Source organism: Hylobates moloch, unplaced genomic scaffold (genome assembly GCF_009828535.3).
Source record: "Hylobates moloch isolate HMO894 unplaced genomic scaffold, HMol_V3 SCAFFOLD_364, whole genome shotgun sequence".
Lineage (NCBI taxonomy): Eukaryota > Metazoa > Chordata > Mammalia > Primates > Hylobatidae > Hylobates > Hylobates moloch.
The window spans coordinates 9093-29576 of NW_026652639.1; the positions used below are offsets into that span (position 1 = coordinate 9093).

Genomic DNA, 20484 nt, shown 5'->3' on the forward strand with positions numbered 1-20484 from the left:
CTCTCTTTCTCTGCCTGTCTGTCATCCTGTCTGTCTGTCTCTCACTCTGTCTGTCTCTCTCCCTCTCTCTCTCTCCCTCTGTGTGTGTCTGCCTTCCATCTTACTCTCTTTCTCTGCCTGTCTGTCATCCTGTCTGTCTCTCACTCTATCTGTCTCTCTCCCTTCCTGTCTCCCTGTTTCTCTTTCTGTTTCTCTCTGTCTCTGTCCATCTCTATCTTTCTCTGTCTCTCTCTGTCTTTCTCTCTTTGTGTATCTTTGTCTCTCTCTGTCTGTCTCTGTCTCTCTCTCTGTCTTTCTCTCTTTGTGTATCTTTTTCTCTATCTGTCTCTCTCTCTCTCTCTCTCTCGCTTGCTCGCTCGCTCTCTGGCTCTCGCTATCTCCCGCCCTCTCTTTCTTTGCAAAATAAGCTCAAGTACATCTAATCTAATCCATTACCAAGGCCTGAATTCTTAACATCAGACATCCCAGATTCGATCTCCCTATAGAATGCTGTACAGAACTGGCGAGTTGATTTCTGGACTTGGATACCTCATAGATACTACATATGAATAAAGATCCAACCCTAAAATCTGGGGTTGCTTCTCCTTCGACAGTCTCGAAAAATCATGGCTCTGTTCACCTAGGATGCTGGGAGGGTTTTCTCAATGAGCATCTGCCCGTGTCCTAAATGACCTGTGACCGAGCCCTGTCCCTTCTGTCTCAAATATGTATCTGCAAACACTTCTCTCCATTTCCACAACTACCCACGGCCCCTTGTGGAACCACTGGCTCTTTGAAAAAAATCCCAGAAGTGATTTTGGATTTTTGGCTGGAGGCCTAAGCCTGCTGAGAACTTTCCTGCCCAGGATTCTGTGTGAACAAAAGTGCCTCTGCTGAGAGCTGGGATCCTCGGGACCGTGCTTGCTAGCGCTGGATGAGTCTCTAGAAGGACGCACGGGACTCTGCAAAGCTGACCTGTCCCACCGAGGTCAAATGGATACCAATGCATTGGCCCAAGGCCTCCAACGTACATCACTGTCACCAACTGTCACCGTCAGCATCCTTGTGAGCCTCCCCAAGGCCCCGACTCTGGGGAGAGTCCTGGGAGCCCGGCCTTGGTTGGCTAAAGTCCAGAGGGATGGTGACTTCCACCCACAAGGTCCCCACTGAACTGCGAAGATGTGGAGCGTAGGTCAGAGAGGGGACGGGTGGGGGAGACGTCCTGACAGACGAGGAGTTCCCTAGGCTCTGGCCACCCCACCCACCTCCCACGTCCCGGGCACCCGCGGGACACCACCACTTTATCCCCTCCTCTGTCCACAGCCACCCCCACCACACCCCGCAACCCACGCACACACCTGGAGGTTACAAAACCACACGGCGTGAATAGAGCTCGGCGGAGCGAGAGCCCATTTCACGAGGCGGGGGGGTGCGGGTTGTGGGGTCTGTAGAGAGCCCGATTCTCCCTCTTGGGTGGCTACAGACTAGAAATGAATATCACTTCTTGGGCGGAGGGGCTTCCTTAGGCCATCACCGTTTGCGGGACTATCTCTCAAACCCTCCCTTGAGGCCACAAAATAGATTCCACCCCACCCCTCGACGTTTCCCTCGGGTGGTGCTGGATGTATCCTGTCAAGAGACCTGAGCCCGACACGTTGAGTTAAACACCTTCATTGGCTTTGCGTGTTTGTTTCTTTCGGAGATGGAATCTTGCTCTGTCGCCCAGGCTGGAGTGCATTGGCGTGACCACAGCTCACTGCAACCTCTGCCTCCGGGGTTCAAGTGATTCTCCTGCCTCAACGCCACCATGCCCGGCTCATTTTTTTATTTTTAGTAGGCACGGGGTTTCACCCTGTTTCATTGGTTTTCACTGGAGATTCTGGGTTCGAGCCACACCTCATGCCGTGCCACAGAAAAACTTCTTTTTTTTTTTTGAAAGCACAACATATCTGCTTTATTTGAGTGGCTTCGTATATCATTATAGTTGCGTTATAGACGAAGAAAAGGTATTAAACACTGTGCTAATGATAGTGAAAGTGAAAACAAAAGAAAGGTTATCTATTTTGTAGTTAAAATAAAGTTGCTCAGAATTTAGAGCTACCTAAATGCGTCAGCATTAAAACTCTTCCTAGGAAAAGCTTGCCAATCTGAATAATCCTCCTTTAAAGACAATTTTTGATAGGGTTAAGTTTTTTAAGAATGCTACTCCTGCAAAATAGCTGAACAGACAATACACATTTACAGAAAACAACACGAGGATCAACCAGACTTGGGAAAAAATCAAAAACAACACAAGTCTGATGAAGAACTGAGTTCTTAAAATATGACGGAGAACATAGCTATCAGAAGAGAAGGCAGTTTGGCAAGTTGATTGTTACATTGGTCAGCAATAGCTAGCACTATGTTTTTGGCCATCTTTCAGGCAATGTAACTACTACAGCAAAATGAGATATAATCCATTAAACAACATATTCACAAATCAAAAAATGTTTTAGTAATAGAATGCTTCAGATTTAGAAGCAAATCAAATGATACAACTCCACTGCTGTAATACTTAACCCCAAAGATAACCATATCTGACAAAAAAAACTACCACAGAGTTATGGCTTCAGAATTATAGTTTCTCTTGATATTTATTTATGTATTTTTTTAATTTTTTTTTTCTTCAGATGGCGTCTCGCTCTGTCGCCCAGGCTGGAGTGCAATGGGGTGATCTCGGCTCACTGCCACCTCCACCTCCCGGGTTCAAGCGATTCTCCTGCCTCATCCTCCCACGTAGCTGGGACTACAGGCACCCTCCACCACGCCCACCTAAGTTTTATACTTTTAATACAGACGGGATTCCACCATGTTGGCCAGGATGGTCTCGATCCCTTGACCTTGTGACCCGCCCGCCTCGGCCTCCGAAAGTGCCGGGATGGCGGCAGGCATGAGCCACCACGTCCGGCCTTCTCTTGATGTGTAAACTATTTCTTTTTTTTTTTTTTTGAGACGGAGTCTCGCTCTGTTGCCCAGGCTGGAGTACAGTGGCGTGATCTCGGCTCACTGCAAGCTCCGCCTCCCGGGTTCACGCCATTCTCCTGCCTCAGCCTCCCGAGTAGCTGGGACTACAGGCGCCCGCCAACACGCCCGGCTAATTTTTTGTATTTTTAGTAGAGACGGGGTTTCACCGTGTTAGCCAGGATGGTCTCGATCTCCTGACCTCGTGATCCGCCCGCCTCGGCCTCCCAAAGTGCTGTGATTACAGGCTTGAGCCACCGCACCCGGCCACCTGATGTGTAAACTATTAAGTCAGTCCAGAAAAATACAACAAATGTCAGCAGTAAGTATGATGTTGAGGCAGAAGTAGGACCAAACGTTTTCATATCTTATTCAGTTGATAACAATATGAATTACTAGGCAGTAATTTCCGATGTGTCTACTTATACACAAGTACAAAACAGTAAAACAGAGATACTGCTAAATAAAAGGGTACGCTAACTTTTTTTTTTTTTTTGAGACGGAGTCTCACTCTGTCGCCCAGGCTGGAGTGCAGTGGCGCAATCTCGGCTCACTGCAAGCTCCGCCTCCGGGGTTCACGCCATTCTCCTGCCTCAGCCTCTCCGAGTAGCTTATTTTTAGTAGAGACGGGGTTTCACTGTGGTCTCGATCTCCTGACCTCGTGATCTGCCCGCCTCGGCCTCCCAAAGTGCTGGGATTACAAGCATGAGCCACCGCACCCGGCCTCGGGTACACTAACTTCTTAATAGTAACTCCACAAACTGGAACACTGTCAAAAAGCAGCAACTAGTGAATTGTTGCAATATTTTTTTCTATTATCTGATAAGTGGATTATGCTATTCCTTTCCAATTTCCCAAGCACTTTTTGTCCCCATCACCATTTCGGTGTTCAAAGAAAAAGTAACAGATCAGGTAACAAAACTAAAGAAACACATACACAAACGAAAGACAACTACAGTATCTGCAAAAGTTTGGTGGAAGACTGAAACTGTTGAGTATAAGGATCTGGTATTCTATTATCATGAGTTAATTTAAGAGTTTGTTAAAGACATACATTTCGTAAGAGAGCATTTCAGTTAGACGTTATTGACCAGTAGGTACCATCCCTAAGTATTTGTAACCAAATTCATGGCAATAAAGAGCTATCTAACAAGAAAAATTAGCGAGTACCGGCACCATCAATAAGAGTTTGTCTTTACACTTCATTACCACTTACCATGCATTACAATGTCTAGGATGGACTCTGATAGCATTTCGAAAACAAGCTAATGCTTTGTCCGATTCTACAGTGAAGACAAACTCCCGCCCTAATACAGTAGAGGCCTAAGCATGATTTGGATCCACTTCGATAGCTCTCTGGAAGAATTTAATTGCCATATCGTGTTCCCGTTGCAAGCGGAAACAGTTCCCTGCAGCACGCCAGGCCTCTGGCTGGCGAATTTTTATCCATGTCTGTCAAGTCTTTTGACAGAACTGAAAAGAGCAACATCTTTTTGAGGATGCCAAAGTGTTGCGGAGTAGATCTCCATGCCTTCGACCCTATAATTCTCAATCCTTCTAACCTCTGAGAAGATTCTTTCAGCTTGCATGGACTCTGAAAGCTCAAAATAGGCCCTTCCAATTTGGCACAGTACCCAACCAGTATCGTAGTGGTGAGAAGGTAGATGGCTCAAAATATTGATAGCTTGTTTGCAGTGGTAAGAACACAAAGCTAAATAACCTTTCCGCCTTTCACGAAGAAGGCTCATCAAGCCTTCTGCTGCTGCTTTTTGTAGATTAAAAGCCTGAATCTGAGGTGTGATTGCGGATATTTTCCCTTCTGAAATGATGGAAGAGTCCAATTTTGTCATTTCCAGGCTGCCATTGATGTGAGGTTGAGTTATTCCTCCTTCGTTAGTTTTACTTTTTTTCTGTTTGGGATTTTAGGTGGACACTTCATTTTTAATTTTTTTCCTATTCTCCTTGGTTGTGGAGCTGTCACTAGTCAAGAGTCGTGAATTTCTTCGAGGCAGTGCATTTAGGGGAGATGCCACAGTGGGGCTCGATACCTGAGGTGTTGCCCTTGTTTGTGGACCAGAACTTTGTGTTTTTGCAAGAATTGGAGTTACCTCTCGGCTATGTCCACTCTGCGAGAAGACAGACTGTGCTCCAGTTCGGCCGATTCTGGCAACAGGCTTTTTTGAAGGGGCTCCAGTGGATGGCACGTCAATGACAGAAGGTGTCTGATACTAGTGTAGTTTTGTAAATAGGATCCATCTCCCGGACTTGGGGTTTCTAATGGCAAAATCCCAACACTTGGAGTTAACGGACTAACAGCTGCTGGTCGTCCTGATAAACTCCGACCAGTTTTTGGTTTATTTTGAACCTGTGTAGATAATATGGAAGTTCCTGTTCCCAGTGGGACAGTATCAGGTGAAATGACAGCTGAATCAATAGAAGACACTGGGGAATCTGTATTCGAGGAGTACTTTGAATTGGAAGATTCTCAATTCAATCTGTTTAATTCAATTGTGTCCTGGGGTGTTTCCGTAAGAAGGGTCTCAGGCTGTCTGTGACATAAACTATGACGAGGTACTTGTGTGGTGCAACAGTTGGGCCGACCGTTGCTAAAGTTCTGTAAAGATGTGAATTTAAACGTTTGGTCAGGATCCGGCTTTTCACCTATTTCACAGAATGATTCAAAGGGATACCAGAGGAAAGGCTTTAAACTAAGGCCCTTTTGGTAACACTCTGATGCTTTGGCAAGCGGATCTGTCTTGCGATATACCTGTCCCAACAATGAGAGAGTAAAGCAAGCTGAACCACCAAACTCAATAACATATGAGTAACAATACCATCATGCCTTTTCTGTTTATTAAACACTCCACCGGATAAGATTCGTTCCCCTTCTGCAAGCTTGCTGAGATAAACACAACATTTTGCAAGCAGGTATTTGCATTGCGGTGTAGCACAACTGTGTCCTTTCAAGAGTCTATATGCTTTATAGGCCTTTCCTGAGCGGTAAGAACAGGTCTCCAGTAAAAACAAGGCTTCTTCTGAGTGTACTTCTGCATAACGGCGTTCTGCGAGGAAAACCGCATCTCGGTAAGCGTAGTGGTTTACTGCTTGCCATATAGCTGCCTGGGCGGGTTCCTGCAGCACCGTCATCCTCGAGGTTCAGGCCCACTTACTTTCTGCAGTGCCTGAGGCACACCCCCCGCCCCCCCTGTAGCGGCTCCGGGGCCTGCCAGCCCTGGCTCATTTAAAGTCACCAGCGACAGTTACCAGGGGATAGGGTAGGCCGAGCAAGAATGACTTCTTTATCCTGCGGACTCTGGAGAGCCCGGCCCCTTGTGACCCATTGCAAACCGAGAGTCACCTCATGTTTGGAAACACGGGGTTTCCATGTTTCCGCTCCCAAGTTCGGTGGAGGGATGTGGCATGTACGACGAAGGACTCTCTTCCTTCTGATTCGGTCTGCACAGTGGGGCCTAGGGCTGGAGCTCTCTCTGTGCGGACGGCTGACTCCCTCTACCTTGGGTTCCATTGGGCCCCACCCTGGAACACGGGCCTTGGCAGATTCTGGCCCTTCCTGGCCCTTAAGTTGCTGTCAGAAACCCCATCTCCGGCTCGGATGCCTCGAATGACTGTGGCTCGCACCTCTCTGGAAACATTGGAAATCTCTCCTCTACCCGTGGCCACCTAAAACCACAGGAGCTCGGGACACACGTGCTTTGGGAAGAGAATGCTGATAGTCTCTTGCCGGCTCTCTCTTGACTTGAGTACTTCATGGGTGTGTGGTTAAGACGTAGTGATAGCAGATGTATTAACTTGGGCCGGGTGCTGGTGGCTCACGCCTGTAACCCCAACACTTTGGGAGGCCGAGGCCGTAGGATCCCTTGAGGAATCGCCTAACCCTGGGGAGCTTGAGGCTGCAGCGAGTGAGCCATAACGGTGTCACTGCACTCCAGTCTGGGCGAAAGACAGTGAGGCCCTGTCACAGGCAGGCAGGCAGGCAGGCAGGCAGGCAGGCAGGCAGACAGACAGACAGACAACAGCTGTATTCTGTTCTTCTCAGGGTAGGAAGCAAAAATAACAGAATACAGCACTTAATTTTTTTTGGGGGGGGGACGGAGTTTCACTCTTGGTGCCCACGCCAGAGTGCAATGGCACCATCTCGGCTCGCCGCAACCTACACCTCCCGTGTTCAAGTGATTCTCCTGCCTCAGCCTCCTGAGTAGCTGGGATTACAGGCCTGGGCCACCACACCCGGCTGATTTTGTATTGTTAGTAGAGACGGCATTTCTCCATGTGGGTCAGGCTGGTCTCGAACTGGCGACCCCAGTTGATCTGCCCGCCTCGGCCTCCCAAAGTGCTGGGATGACAGGCGTGAGCCATCGCACCCGGGTGGCTACATTTTTTTTTTTTTTTTTAGTTTTCAATTTTAATCCATGTATTTATTAACATTTATTTATTTAATTATTTGTTTGTTTGTTTATTTTCGAGACAGACTTTCGCTCTGTTGCCCAGGCTGGAGTGCAGCGGCACGATCTCGGCTCACTGCAAGCTCTGCCTCCCGGGTTCACGACCTTCTCCTGCCTCAGCCTCCCAGGTAGCTGGGACTACAGGAGCCCGCCACCGCGCCTGACCAACTTTTTGTATTTTGAGTAGAGACAGGGTTTCACTGTGGTAGCCAGGGTGGTCTCGATATCCTGACCCTGTGATCCATCCGTCTCAGCCTCCCAAAGTGCTGGGATGACAGGCGTGAGCCACCGCCCCCGGCCTATTTATCTATTTATTAACTTGGAGTCCAGGTTATGAAACCAGTTAGTTTTTGTGTTTTTTTTAGAGACGAGGTTTCACCGTGTTGCCAAGGCTTGGATCGAGGGATCCACCTGCCTTTGGCCTCCCAAAAGTGCGGAGATGACAGGCGTGAACCTACTGCGCCCGGCTTCCCCACTTCCCCCCCACCCCCCGCTTGTCTTCCCGCCGACAGTTTCACGGCAGAGGGTTTGGCTGGTGTGCTTAAATTCATTCTAAATAGAAATTTAGGACGTCACCTTCTGGCCTCATGGACTCTGAGCTGAGGAGTCCCCTGGTCTGTCTATCACAGGACCGTACACGTCAGGAGGAGAAAAATCGTTTAAAATAAGTAATTTTGTGTTACAGAAATACACGGATATACCAAAAACACAGAAACCAGTCTTTTAGAAATTGCCTTAGTCCTGGTGTCTGTGCCAGTGATTCTTTTCGATTTGGACCTTGAGTGAGAGAATTCCCAGTCGGTCTCTGGTCTCTGGACGGAAGTTCCAGATGATCCAATGGGTGGGGACTTAGGCTGCCTCTCCCCAGGGTCCCTGGTCAATTAGTTGTGGGGATCTCCTGGGAGGGCGTGGTGACCCACTGTGCTGTGGGGGCCTCCATCCTTCCCCCTCCCCCATCCGCCTCCAGGCGATCTCAATTCATTCCGGGCTGACACTCTCATTGGTAGACGTCGGGCATCACCTAGCGGCCACTGTTACTCTGAAAACGGAGGCCTCACAGAGGAAGGAATCTCAGGCGGCCTGCGCACAGCCTGGGGCAACTGTGTCTTCTCCACCACCCCCACCCTCATCCCCAACTTCCTCCCTCCCTTGTTGCCAAGGAAAGCGCCACTTTGACGACTGGGTCTGATTGACGTTTGGTCGGGCAAAAACAAACAAATAAAATAACATAAAACAAAATAAAATAAGTCAACACCATACAATACAGTACAGTACAATACAATACAATACAATACAATACAATACAATACAATGCAATGCAATGCAATGCAATGCAATGCAATGCAATGCAATGCAATGCAATGCAATACAATACAATACAATACAATACAATACAATACAATACAATACAATACAATACAATACAATACAATAGGCCGGGCGCGGTGGCTCATGCCTGTAATCCCATCACTTTGGGAGACAGAGCTGGGCTCGTCACCAGAGGTCGGGAGTTGGAGACAAGCCTGAAAAACATGGAGAAATCCCGTCTCAATTGAAAACACAAAATTAGCCTGGCGTGGTGCCACATGCCTATAATCCCAGCTGCTAGGAAGGCTGAGGCAGGAGAATTGCTTGAACCTGGGAGGCGGAGTTTGCGGTGAGCCGAGATCGCGCCATTGCACTCCGGTCTGAGCAACAACAGTGAAACTCCGTCTCCAAAAAATAAAATAAAATAAACACATAAATAATAATCCATAAAGAAAATAAAAATAAAATAAAATAAATAAATAGGCCTTGCGCCGTGGCTCAAGCCTGTCATCCCAGCACTTCAGGAGGCTGAGGCCGGTGGATCACGAGGCGGTCAGACCAGCAGGGCCAGTATGGTGAAACCCGGTCTCTACTCAAAATACACAAAATTAGCCGGGCGCAGTGCTGTACGTCTGTAATCCCAGCTACTCGGGAGGCTGAGCTGAGGCAGGAGAATCGCTTGAACCTGGAAGGCAGAGGTTGCAGTGAGCCGAGATAGTGCCACTGCACCCCAGCCTGGCCGACAGAGCGAGACTCCGTCTCAAAAAAATAAAAATAAAAATGAAATGAAACAAAATAATTAAAAAGTGAGTTTCCGGGAAAAGAGGAAAAAAAGAAAACGAGCCCACAGTGACATACACATACGCCTCTCGCCTTTCGAGGCATCAAACACGTTATGAATTACGCGTAATTTTTTTTGTAACTTAATCTTATTTTATTATCATGATTTATTTTTTAAGACGGAGTCTCGGAGGACCGCCCTCCCTCGTCCCACTCCCTGGTGGCCCAGACAACCTCAGAGACAGACCCTGGCTGGGCCAGATGGTTCTTCTCTTTGATCCTTTGTTTCCTTGTCTTTCTTCGTGTCTTTAACCCGTGTGGACTCTTCTGCTCGGGTTTTACAGACGGCAGCTCCACTTTAGGCCTTGTTAGTGGGGACTTTCCTGATTCTCCCCAGATGTAGTGAAAGCAGGTAGATTTGCCTTGCCTTTTCTTCTTTCCTTCTTTCTTTCTTTCTTTCTTTCTTTCTTTCTTTCTTTCTTTCTTTCTTTCTTTTTTCTTTCTTTCTTTTTTTTTTTTTTTTGGAGACGGAGTTTTGCTCTCGTTGCCTAGGCTGGAGTGCAATGGCGCAATCTCGGCTCACCGCAACCTCCGCCTCCCAGGTTCAACCAATTCTCCTACCTCAGCCTCCCAAGTAGCTGGGATTACAGGCCTGCACCACCACGCCTGGCTAATTTTGTAGTTTTAGTAGAGACGGGCTTTCTCCATGTTGCGGCTGGTCTCAAACACCTGACCTCAGGTGATCCTCCCACCTCGGCCTCCCAAAGTGCTGGGATTACAGGTGTGAGCCACCGCGCCTGGCCTCTTTCTTTCTTTTTCTTTCTTTCTTTCTTTTCTTTCTTTCTTTCTTTTCTTTCTTTCTTTCTTTCTGACAGAGTCTCACTCTTACTGCCCAGGCTGGAGTGCAGTGGCACAATCTCAGCTCACTGCAACTTTTTTTTTTTTTTTGGAGACGGAGTTTTGCTCTCGTTGCCTAGGCTGGAGTGCAATGGCGCAATCTCGGCTCACCGCAACCTCCGCCTCCCAGGTTCAACCAATTCTCCTACCTCAGCCTCCCAAGTAGCTGGGATTACAGGCCTGCACCACCACGCCTGGCTAATTTTGTAGTTTTAGTAGAGACGGGCTTTCTCCATGTTGCGGCTGGTCTCAAACACCTGACCTCAGGTGATCCTCCCACCTCGGCCTCCCAAAGTGCTGGGATTACAGGTGTGAGCCACCGCGCCTGGCCTCTTTCTTTCTTTTTCTTTCTTTCTTTCTTTTCTTTCTTTCTTTCTTTTCTTTCTTTCTTTCTTTCTGTCTGTCTGTCTTCTTTCTTTCTTTTCTTTCTTTCTTTCTTTCTTTCTTTCTTTCTTCTTTCTTTCTTTCTTTCTTTCTTTCTTTCTTTCTTTCTTTCTTTCTTTCTTCTTTCTTTCCATCTTCTTTTTCTTTTTTTTTTGAGACAGAGTTTCACACTTGTTGCCCAGGCTAGAGATCTTGGCTCACCGCAACCTCTGCCTCCCAGGTTCAAGTGACTCTCCTGCCTCCCTAGTAGCTGGGATTACAGGCATGTGCCACCATGCCCGGCTAATTTTGTGTTCTTTGTAGAGACGGTGTTTCTTCTCGTTGGTCAGGCTGTTCTCAAACTCCCAACCTCAGGTGATCCGCCTGCCTTGGCCTCCCAAAGTGCTGGGATTACCGGCATGAGACACCATGCCTAGCCCCTTTCTTCTTTCTTTTCTTTCTTTCTTTCTTTCTTCTTTCTTTCTTTCTTTCTCTTTCTTTCTCTTTCTTTCTTTTTCTTTCTTTCTTTCACTCTTTCTCTCTGTTTCTTTTTCCTTTCTCTCTCTCTTTCTTTCTTTCTTTCTTTCTTCTTTCTTTCTTTCTCTTTCTTCTCTTTCGTCTTTTTGAGACAGTTTCACTCTTGTTTCCCCAGCTGGAGTGCAATGGCGTGATCTTATCTCACCGCACCATCCACCTCCCGGGTTCCAGCGATTTTCCTGCCTCAGCCTCCTGAGTAGCTGGGATTACAGGGATGCACCCCCACGCCTGGCTGAATTTTTGTATTTTTAGTAGAGACAGGGTTTCACCATGTCGGTCAGGCTGGTCTCCAACTCCCGACCTCAGTTGATGCGCCCACCTCGGCCTCTCAAAATGCTGGGATGACGGGTGTGAGCCACCGCGCCGGCCTATTTACTTATCGTAGTGTAGTTTTTATTTTTTTCGTTTCTATGTATGTACCAACGTTTACAAATGTAGATGTTTTTATGCTTTTATATATAAACATAAGTGCTTGTATTTATGCATATATATATATACAGATACTTATATTTATGTTTAAGCAAACATATTTGTATATAATAAATACATATACCTATTATACACAAATACAGATGCTTATATATAAACAAGTAAATATTGATATATAAGCAGTTATATATAAATACGTACATTTCTTTGTGTATAAAAAATGTTATATTCATATTCATAAATAGATAAACGTGTTTGTGACTGTTTGTCTCCATTTTCTTTCTTTCTCTCTGTCTTTCTCTCCTTTATGCTTTTCTTCCTTCCTTTCTTCCTTTCTCTCCTTCCTTATGTTTTTCTTCCTTCCTTCCTTTCCCTCTTTCTGTTCTTTTTTCTTTCGTGCTTTATTTGTCTTTCCTTCCCTGTCTTTGCTTCTTTTTTCTTTTCTCTGTTTGTTTTTCCCTTCTTTCCTTCATTTCTTTCTTCATTCTTTCTCTCTTTTTTCATGTTTCTTTCCTTTCCATCTCTCTTTTTAAAATGGAATGTTTAAGAAGTTTTGTGTCTTTAGCTCCATTTTTTAAATGGTCTCTGTTTTCTCCATTTTCTTCCTCCCTCCCCCCTCCCTTCCCTCCCTCGTTTCCTTTCACCGTCTGTCTCTTTTCTCCGTTCCCTCCCTGCCTCCCTTCCTGCTTCCCTCCCTCCCTCTTTCTCTTCCTTTGTCTGCCTTTGTGTGGGTTCTGGAAGAGCCTACGCATTCTGCGTCTCCCTGTGTCCTCAACGACCCGCGACCGAGTCCTTGTTTGTTCTATCTCTCTCCCTCCCTCCCTCCCTCCGAGATGCATCTCCAAACACCCAGACGCCGTGAGTTGTCTTCTGACTCTGTCGCGGTCGATGCAGAGACGCGCTTTGGGGACCATTTCTGTGGAGATGGGGGAGAGGGGCTGCGTTTTCGGCCTCGGGAAGAGCTTCTCGACTCATGGTTTCGGTTTTGCGGTACACGGGCCGCCCTGCCATCCAGATCGCTCTCGCTGACGTTCGCGACGGTTGTCGGGCTCCATCTGGAGGCCGCTTTTATATCGTTCTCTGGGCTTCCGGAGCTGCAGTGGCAGCTGCCGAAGGAGGGGACCGTCCCCGCTGTGAGCTAGGCAGAGCTCCGGAAAGCCCGCGGTCGTCAGCCGGGCTGGCCCGGTGGCGCCAGAGCTGTGGCGCGTCGCTTGTGAGTCAGAGCTCAGGCGTACAGGTTTATGTGGGGGAGACGCTGTCGCTGCACTTCTGAGCCCGAGCCGGGTGTGGGGCTGCCCGAGCCGGTGGACCAGCACGCCACAGCTCCCGAGGCCCGAGCCGCGACACGCGGGGACCGGCTGCGTGTGGCGCGGGAGGCTGGGGACACCCTTGCCGGGCCCGCGCGCATCCTGGCCGTCTGAGGCGGCGGCCGAATTTGTTTCCGCGTCCTCGTGGGGAGCCAGGGACCGTCCTGCCCCCGTCCCCCGGGTGCCGGGGAGCGGTCCCCGGGCCGGGCTGCGGTCCCTCTGCCGTGATCTTTTCTGGCGAGGCCCCGTGCGGAGTCGGAGAGCGCTCCCTGAGCGCGCGTGCGGCCCCGAGAGGTCACACCTGACCGGCCTTTGGTCCCTCGCCTGTCCCGGTCGTACGACAGGCTGGCAGAAAATGCTTCCGGGTCTCGCTCTGGAGACGCGGGCCGGCCCCTGCGTGTGGCAAGGGTGGCCGGGAGGGCGTCCCTGGCCAGGGGCTGCTCCCGAGTGTGTCCTGGGGTAGACCAGAGGGCCCGGGGTGCTCCGTGTCTGGCTGCGATGGTGGCGTTTTTGGGGACAGATTCCGTGTCGTGGGTTTCCTGGGCCGGCGGCGTGGTCAGTGACTCGACCTCCTGCCCCGGGGGAGGTATATCTTTCACTCCGAGTCGGCATTTTGGGCCACCGGGTTATTGTTGGCACGCTGCTTTCTGGCGATTGGTCGCTGGAGAGGTTGGGCCTCTGGATGCGTGCAGGGCTCTGGCCTACCGGTGACACGGCTAGCCGGCCCTGCTCCTGCTTGAGCCGCCTGCTGGGGCTCGTGAGCTTGCTGCTCTCTGGTGCATCTGAGCGTCCCGACTCCCACCGCTGCCGGCCCGGGTCCGGGTCTCTGACCTACCTGGGGGCGGCGGGGAAGGCGGGGAGGGCTACCTTGCCCTCATGCGCTCTCCGCTGCGGGCACCCAGGGCGGCCGTGACAACCCCACCCTGTTGGCTCCGTGCCGTTCGTGTCAGGCGATCTCGTCTCAGCCAGGTTGTCCGCCGCCCTTTCCCCCCAGAGCGGGGAATGGCCGGGTTGATCGGATTGCTGGTTAGCTGGCCGACCCCCGCCCCTGGGGGGGGCTCTTCATAATCGATATGGTGGTGTCATGCTCTTCTGGGCCGGGTCCGAGCTGCGACGGGCGAGGGGCGGACATTTGTGGTGAATGGGACCGTTCTTCTGGCTCTGCCCGCGGGGGCTCCTTGTCTCTCTCGTCCCTGCCTGCGGGTGGTGTGCTGGGGAAGGCGTGGGGTGCGGAGCCCTGCCTGACTTTGCTGTCCCGTCTCTGCCTTCCCCCTCGCGGGGTGGGTCCGGGGGGGTCCTCCGATGCGGCGGGCATCCCTTGCTCACCTCCTGTGGTTATTGAATTGCAGGCGACCCCCTCCATAGCGGTGGGGTGCTGTCCCGCCAGCCCATCGTGCTGCTCTTTTGGGGGTTGTGTGAGCATTGGCTTCGCCTGGGCCTTTGCGGTGCTCCTGGAGTGCTCGGGTGGTCCCTCAGGTGCCCGAGGCCGAGCAGTGGTGTGACATTCCCACCTCCAGCCGCCCCCTTCTCCGGTGGCTGCTGTGGTGTCTGCGCGTGAGTCCTGAGAAAGCTCGTTGGTGTAGGGGGGTCAAGGCGGTTGAATTGAGATGCGCCCCTCCCACGTGAGGAAAGGTGCCGCGTGGTCCGGTGAGTGCACGTCCCGTGCTCCCCACTGGCGGGTGCGTGCGGGGGGCCGTGTGAGTGATCACGGTGGGCTCTCGGGCTGGTGACGCTTGTGCCGGCTGGTTGTCGAGGGGCTACTGTCCTGCCTCCGACCGGCCGTGTGGGTTTACTTCGAAAGTACTTTGCCTCGGAAGGAAGAATGTCGGTAGACGTGGGGGTTTTGAGGGTTGCGTGCATGTGCACCAGCCGGGTCCCCCACCCCGACTGCGAATGCTCAAGGTTGCTGCAGGCTGGTTTTTTCTCTTACCGCATGCCTCTCCCTCCCATCCCCAGGCGTCCCCGAGCGCCTCTGTGGGCCCGGTGAGGGGCGACTGGTGGGTAGGGCGTGTGGCCCACCCTCGGTGAAAAAGCCTTCTCTAGCAGTCCGAGAGGTGTGTCTTGGGGTACCGGATCTCCCGGCCCACCGCTTCTCTGTACGTTATGGTAGTGCTTGCCATAGTGACTCGCTTGCAGCGGACCCTCCTCTGCTTCCCCCTAGATGGGGTGAGGGGGGAGAGCGAGGGTTCTGCCGGCCCCCGACTGCGGTGGTGGGGGCCGAGCGCGGCTCGTCGCCTACTGTGGCCCGCGCCTCCCCCTTCTGAGTCAGGGGAGGATCCCGCTGGGCCACGACCGGCGTTCTAGCGGTTCGGAGGCTGCTGCGAGCGGTGGGTGTGCGTGGCGTTCCATCCAGTGCATGATCCCTCTCCGCTGTGAGCCGGCTCTCTGCCCGCTCCGGTGCCGAGTCGCGACCAGTGCCGGTGACCACGTTTGCATGGCATGGGGTTGGGCCACCTGGCCCTGGGAAAGCATCCCACGGTGGGGGTGCACTGGTCTCCTGGAGTGGGACCGGGTCGGAGGATGGATGAAAATCACGGGTGATGTGGCCCTGGCGTTGGGTTTGTGGCTGTGATCGCTTCGGGGGGGGCTGGTGGCGGGACCCTGGGTCTCATGAAGGAGGCAGGGTCTCGGTGGGTGCCGAGGGCCACCCGGTGTCCTAGGTGGTGAGCTGTGGGACCGTCCTCGTGTCTGTGGCGATGGGATCCTGTGGCCATGTTTTCCTGGTGGCCTGGCCATGCCAGAGATTTCTCCCTGAGCCGCCCCTTGGCGGGCTCCCGGGGGCCCTTGCCCTCGTGGTCCCTGGCCCTTGCCTCTCCGTGTGCCCTCTTCCCCACCTGCCGCACACCGAATCCTCCCTCCTCCAGCAGCTCACTGGCTTTACGTTGGTGGTGGCCCCGTCTGGGAACAAACCTGGCACCGCCTTGTGGGGCGCCGCAGCTGGCCACTGGTTGGCCCGGTGTCCGTGTCCCCCGGCACGTGCTCGCTTTCGGGACCAGGTCGGTGGCACCCCCGCTTGGGCCCGGTGGGCACCCGGAGGGTTCTGGGGGTCAGCCTGTGGCACGTGTGGGGGAGAAGGGTGTTCTGGGGGGCTGGCTGCGACTGCGGCAGCGGCGGGGGGGAGCAACGGGGATCGCCGAAGGCCGGTCGGGGCCGCCTCCGTGCGTGTGTCCCGGGTGCGGTTGGCTGCGCTTGATGGGTTCCCACGGTGTCCCCTTCCCTGCCGGCCGCCTTTCTCATGCTTTCCGCGTTGCCTTGGCCTCACCCCAGCGTTTCGTCTTCTCCCGTCCCGCTCTTCCGCCTCAGGTCGGCACGGCCCCGGGTGCGCCTCGCTTCCCGGGCCCACTGCGGCCCTTCCCCGAGAGGCGTCTGTCCTGGGCGTCGGCGTCCAGGGAGAGCCCCTCCTCCTCCCCCACGTGGTGTTGCCCCGTTTGGCACGTGCGTGTTCCCGAGCGCGGCCCGCTGGTCGCTCCCGGACAGGCGTTCATGCAATGTGTGGCGAGAGTCGACCTCCACCTCTGCCAGTCGCTCACCGTTTCCACGTGTTGGAGGGTGGGGCCCAGGCCGGGGCCTCGGCCCTGGTTGTGGTCCCTTGTCCCAGCCAGCGGGGTGGGCGTGCCAGCCGGCTTTGGTTGGCCCTCCCTCAGCCATCATGTGGCATGTGCCACCCCTGCCCCCGTGCCTGCTGGGGGGGCGGGGCTCGGAGCCGGGCTTGGGGCGGGGCTCGGAGCCGGGCTTCGGCCGGGGGGCGGGGCTTGGAGCCGGGCTTCGGCCGGGCTCCGGGCCTCGACCTGGACCGGTGCGTGGGCGCTGCAGCCGCACGGTGTGACTGTCCCCAGGCTGGGCCCCGTGGTCCGCCTCTCGCTCGCCACCCAGACGTCGGGGCTGCCCCGTGGGGTGGGTGGGGAGCGCAGTCCCCGCCTCGCCGCCGCCCCACGCCCACCGTGCGTGCGTGGCCACTGGTTCCTCGTGGCTGCTGGGCACGGGCTGGGTGGTCTGCCTCCTCCTCACACGCGGGTGTGTGAAGGGTCTGGGGTGGTGGGCCTATCAGGGGGCGGTGGTGTGTCGGGTGGGTGTGTGTGTGGGGCATCCGGTTTGCTGCGCCCCGCCCACCCGTCCCACCTGGCTGCGCTGCCCCGCGCTCGCTCCCTCCCTCCCGTGCACCCTGCCCCCAGCCAGGCTGTGCCCTGTCCTCGCGTCCTGGGGTGCCGGGTCCATCCTTGCGAGGCCTGCGGCAGTGGCGGCAGCGTCGCCATCATCGTCCTTGGGGCCTTGCTGTGCCTCTATCTACCTGGTACCTACCTGGTTGATCCTGCCAGTAGCATATGCTTGTCTCAGAGATTAAGCCACACATGTCTAAGTACTCACAGCCAGTACAGTGAAACAGCAAATGGCTCATTAAATCAGTTATGGATCCTTTGCTCGCTCGCTCCTCTCTTACTTGGATAACTGTGGTAATTCTAGAGCTAATACATGCCGACGGGTGCTGACCCCCTTCGTGGGGGGGATGCGTGCATTTATCAGATCAAAACCAATCCCGGTCAGCCCCTCTCCGGCGCCCGCCCCCCACTCCCAACCCGGGGAGGTAGTGATGAAAAATAATACCAGGGCTCTTTTGAGGCCTTGTAAGTGGAATGAGTCCACTTTAAATCCTTTGAGGATCCATTGGAGGGCAAGTCTGGTGCCAGCAGCCACAGTAATTCCAGCTCCAATAGTGTATATTGCTGCAGTTAAAAAGCTTGTAGTTGGATCTTGGGAATGGGTGGGCGGTCCGCCGTGAGGTGAGCCACTGCGAATACCTGCCCCTTGCCTCTTGGCGCCCCCTGGATGCTCTTAGCTGAGTGTCCCGCGGGGCCTGAAGTGTTTATTTTGAAAAAATTAGTGTTCAAAGCAGGCCCGAGCCGCCTGGAATACCGCAGCTAAGAATAATGGAATAGGACTGTGGTTCTATTTTGTTGGTTTTCGGAACTAAGGCCATGATTAAGAGGGACGGCTGGGGGCATTCGTATTGCACCGCTAGAGGTGAAATTCTTGGACCTGTGCAAGACGGACCAGAGCGAAAGCATTTGCCAAGAATGTTTTCATTAATCAAGAATGAAAGTCAGAAGTTTGAAGACTAGTAGATACCGTCGTAGTCCTGACCATAAATGATGCCAACTGGCGATGCGGCGGTGTTATTCCCATGACCTGCTGGGCAGCTTCTGGGAAACCAAAGTCTTTGGGTTCTGGGGGGAGTATGGTTGCAAAGCTGAAATTTAAAGGAATTGATGGAAGGGCACCACCAGGAGTGGAGCCTGTGGCTTAATTTGACTCAACACGGGAAAACTCACCCGGCCTGGACACGGACAGGATTGACAGATTGATAGCTCTTTGTTGATTCTGTGGGTGGTGGTGCATGGCCATTCTTAGTTGGTGGTGCGATTTGTCTGGTTAATTACGATAACGAACGAGACTCTGGCATGCTAACTAGTTATGCGACCCCCAAGCGGTCAGCATCCCCCAACTTACTTGTCCCTCTAAGAAGTTGGGGGATGCTGACCGCTTGGGGGTCGCATAACTAGTTAGCATGCCAGAGTCTCGTTCGTTATCGGAACTTAGAGGGACAAGTGGTGTTCAGCCACATGAGATTGAGCAACAACAGGTCTGTGATGCCCTTAGATGTCTGGGGCTGCACACGTGCTACACTGACTGGCTCAGCGTGTGCCTACCCTATGCCAGCAGGTGTGGGTAACCCGTTGAACCCCATTTGTGATGGGATTGGGGATTGCAATTATTCCCCACGAATGAGGAATTCCCAGTAAGTGTGGGTCATAAGCTTGCGTTAAGTCCCTGCCCTTTGTATGCACCACCCATTGCTACTACCCACTGGATGGTTTAGCGAGGCCCTCGGATCGGCCCCGCCGGGGTCGGACCACGGCCCTGGAGGAGCGCTGAGAAGATGGTCGAACTTGACTAGAGGAAGTAAAAGTAACAAGGTTTCCGTAGGTGAACCTGCGGAAGGATCATTAACGGAGGAGAGAGCGAAGCTGTGGCGGTGCCGCCACGTCTTTCCTCGTCGGCTCCGCCGACCGTGTTCTTCCCCCCTGTGGCACGTGAGTGGGTGGGGCCTGTGCCGTTCGTTCCTTCGTTCGTCCGTTCGTCGCCCGGCCCCACTGGCCGTGAGAGCCGGAGAACTCGGGAGGGAGAGAGCAGAGAGAGAGACGCATGTGTGGGGAGGGGACTGGGTGTGTGCGTGTGTGTCGGGGGCGGGCCGGATGGTCAGCCGGCTGGCCCGGTGAGTGGCGGGGAGCGGTCCCCGGCCGCGGCCCCGATGTGTCGGCCGGCGCGGGGGCGGTTCTCGGCGGTGTTGTGGCGGGGTTGGGGGTCTCGGTGCCCTCCACGCTGGGGACCGTCGTCTGGCCCCACCCGGCTGGCTCCCTTTGGGGGCTGTCCAGGTTCCCGCTGCCATTGTCGCCTCCGCCATGCCACGCCGCTGGGACTGGCCTGATAGCTCTCCCCAGCCTTCCCACTAGGGTGTCTCTGGGGTTGGGGGCCGGACGCTGGCCCCCCCCGTCCACCCCCCCGGCCGTCCAGGTACCTAGCGTGTTCCGGTGCAGAGGTTTAAAGAGGGGGATCGCCTGTCTGCCCGTGGGTCAGGGGCGGTGGGCCTGCAGGGGAATTCCCGTTGGGGGGGCCCGGCCCCACCCGCGCCTCCCTCGCGGACTCTGGCCCCCCCGCTGGGGCTGCACCGCACGCACTTGCCTGCTGCCGCCGACACCACGGTTGTGGTGGCCGCCAGGTGGGGTCTTTACCCGGCGGCCATCGTGCCGTCATGCCGTCGTGCGCGTGCTATGCTTGTGTGGCACGTGCCCTGCGCTGTGGGGGTGGGAACCCCTGGGCGCCTGTGAGGTGGTGCCCGTGCTCGCCCCTGCATGGGCAGCGTGCGCCTCCTCCCCATGGTGTGAAACCTTCTGACCCCTCTCTGGAGTCTGGTCCCATTGCTCATCTGACTGGCTGGCCTGAGGCAACCCCCTCCAGGGGGACATGCTGTGCCAAGAGGGCCTCCCAGTGTCAGGAGCGCCCTCGCCAAATTGACCTCATACGACTCTTAGCGGTGGATAACTCGGCTCGTGTGTTGATGAACGCAGCTAGCTGCAAGAATTAATGTGAATTGCAGGACACGTTGATCATCGACACTTTCAACGCACTTGTGGCCCCAGGTTCCTCCCGGGGCTACGCCTGTCTGAGCATCACTTGCCGATCAATCGCCCCTGGGGGTGCCTCTAGGACCCTCGGGATGCGCGGCCGGGGGTTCCCTCGCAGGGCCCGCCGGAGTCCTCTGTCCCACCAAGCGCAGACCCCGCGATGTCCGTCCTCCTGTTCTGCTGCGCCTGCCCCTCCCCCTCCCCCTGTGGCCCTGCGTGATCCACGAGTTGGGTGGCTGG

General features: G+C 53.8%; 1 non-coding gene and 1 pseudogene across 1 annotated transcript; one reads left to right on the forward strand and one right to left on the reverse strand.

Annotated features, from left to right (window-relative positions):
* Positions 1 to 4191: 4191 nt before the first annotated feature.
* LOC116464276 (cell division cycle protein 27 homolog) lies at positions 4192 to 6126 on the reverse strand (annotated as a pseudogene).
* A 14016-nt stretch (positions 6127 to 20142) lies between these two features.
* LOC116464278 (5.8S ribosomal RNA) lies at positions 20143 to 20292 on the forward strand. Its single transcript, XR_004246894.1, has one exon. It is a non-coding gene; the product is annotated as a 5.8S ribosomal RNA (ribosomal RNA).
* The last annotated feature ends 192 nt before the right edge of the window (positions 20293 to 20484 follow it).